A 2,647-nucleotide genomic window follows, 5' to 3' on the forward strand; every position below is an offset into this window, starting at 1 on the left:
TTGAGCCCATCAGCAGCATTTTGTCTCCCCCATGATTCGTGTTAAACATTAAGCTAGTGTTGGAAACTTTGTAACAATGCCTTCATGTTCCGTTCATGAAGCATATGTTTGGATGGAAGTAGTGACTTCCTCTAATTCATGTGCATCTGATGCAAGTTGCCACTGTGGATTCGAGAAAGTCAATGTTGCTTCTTTTGGAATCATCCCAAATCGGTCATGCATACGTGCGAAGTATTCTATGGCTCGGAGACTTGCAACCTTCGTTCTATATGTGTCCCTAGCACACCAAGCCATTGATTGATTTGTTCAAGGAAAAGGAGTTTTTGTGCAAATCCTAGGTCATGCACAAGACTTCGTTACCCTAGATGATGGTTCCCCACCTGAACTCGGTAGTGTTTTATCATAAGACTACTATGTGGTCATGCTTGTCTGGGACAGCGTGTTCACATGTGTTTAGCAGAACCAGCTCATGTTTTGGAGCTTGCTATCTTAGTTCATTCCTCGAGAATCTCGCAATGCCATCTCGTCGAATTGTGTTGCAAATTTTCTTCTAGACTCGGTGAATCTGGAATATCCCGTTACCAACCAGATCTGAATCTCAGGCAGATATGATGGTTGGAACATCTTCCAAGAGCTATAATATTGGTCCCTCTGTAACCCGGTAAAGTGGATGTCGTGACTGACACACCCAGCCGGAAGACCTATTATTGTAGTATCTTGATTGAAGAAGTTGGCCACCTCCCCATAAGGATCTCGTAGGGTTTACACCAATAGTTGTTCCTTATGGATTTTTGTGCTCCCGAAGTCCGACCTTTTACTTGATGTCCTAGGTACCAAACCATTTTAATAAATGGGTGTTGCTAGCACATCAAGGACAACATTAGAAGCGGAGTGCTAAATGTCTCTCGGTCGATTATCCAGATTTTGTCCCCTTGGCCTCGCTAAGGTGAAATCTGAGAAAGTGTTATCTTCCTTTGCATCTGCATCCTCCACCAATATCCATCATGGTGGTATGTTGTGTTGCCAGGATCCTTGCCACGGATATTGGTAAAACCTCGATGAATATGGAAATGCTCAAGTTCTTGAGAGCACGTGCAAGCACTAGGATTTATCGTCGGCATTAATTGGGATCCACTCTTAGTTTCTTCGATTATGCCATAACTTTTCTAATGATGGAATCACTCTCTTCTGTTGAGTTTCTCCCAGTTACTAGAATCATTCCCAGCATTAGCATTTTGTTCCTAGCTTGCGCCGCCATTGTGCCATTCAACCATGGACTACCCTCCTCGGTAATTTCTGGTCAGATCATCTTCAAAAGTGGTCCTACCATGGGTCCCATCCATTTCCGATGATAAGCAAAAAAATTCATCCATTGGGTTGTCTTCAACAAGGTAGTCCACATCATCCATCCTAGTTTGAGTATGCCATTCTTCCGAACTCCCTCAAACGATCGATTGTGATTTTCCTTAGGCTGGTATAAAGATTTTCAATGATCTAGATATCAAAAGTAATTCCTTTTGCCACTTAAGGGAATAATCCTACGAGTCACCTCCCCCGAGGTGTCCCGTAATGGGATCATGGCAGTTTCTCCTCGCTACTTTGAAACCCTCGTCAATTGTTTCTTCCATCCTTTTTAAGGTGTGTTTTGTGTCTCAGCTCAAGAGATGTTCAACGTCTCATTCCGTGAGTTGATCGTGAGTTTCTCGGTCTTTAAGAAGATCGATTCCTATAGAGTTATCTTGCTCTTTTGTCCTCGTGTAGGGTAAAGATCTCGCAAGCAAAGATGCCAAGATCAATATGACGCAAGGAGTCGACATCTTTAAGAAGGGCGGTTGGATCAAGAAGATCATGTTAGCTTGTGTCCCTCTGTCTTCTTACCTCACGACTTGAATCTCGGGACGAGATTCTTGTTTAGTAGGGGTGAGTTGTCACATCCCTAGAATACCTGAGTGGAATAGTTGCATATGCACTCATGCATCATGGCAAAAATTTCTGAAAGTTGAATCGAGGTTTGTTGAAACCCTCAGAAACCAGTTCAAAAATAATCAACATTTAATTCTCATCAAATGAGTCCAAGGAAATGTTCCTGTTACTCTGAGAAAATATTGTTAGGAGGTAAAATTCAAACCAATATTTTTGGAGTCACAGAAATATTTATTTTGGGCATTAGAATTAAATCATAATGTATTTGAATTGGCTTTATTTCTGTTATAAAAGAAATACATGCCCAATAATTTTGGAAATTATTGTGGGGCTCTAGAATAATATCTCTAGTCCATACAATAATTTACAGAAGCAAATAAATTTGTTCAGTACCCCTACTAAATCAAATAAACAGACAGAAAATAGAAAACAGAAATAAAAGGAGAGAGAGAGGTTACCTGTGCACCTCACCTGGGCCTTACCTGGAAGAAGTGGCCCAGCCCACCACCTGGCGCTGCCAGTCGTCGTCCAGCTCCCGTCAGTCGGACACCGCGCGCGTGGTCGTCGCGCGCCGGCACGCGCCCAAGCCACCTCCTGCTTCCGTCGATGCCTCGACGCCCTGGACAACGCCACGCTTTCCCCTGGACCGCCTCGTCTTCTCCCGTGTCTCCTTTCTCCTCTGCTCTCCTTCTCCCGCTGCTGCCGAGCGCCTCGCAGCGCGCCG

Source organism: Triticum urartu, chromosome 5 (genome assembly GCF_003073215.2).
Source record: "Triticum urartu cultivar G1812 chromosome 5, Tu2.1, whole genome shotgun sequence".
Lineage (NCBI taxonomy): Eukaryota > Viridiplantae > Streptophyta > Magnoliopsida > Poales > Poaceae > Triticum > Triticum urartu.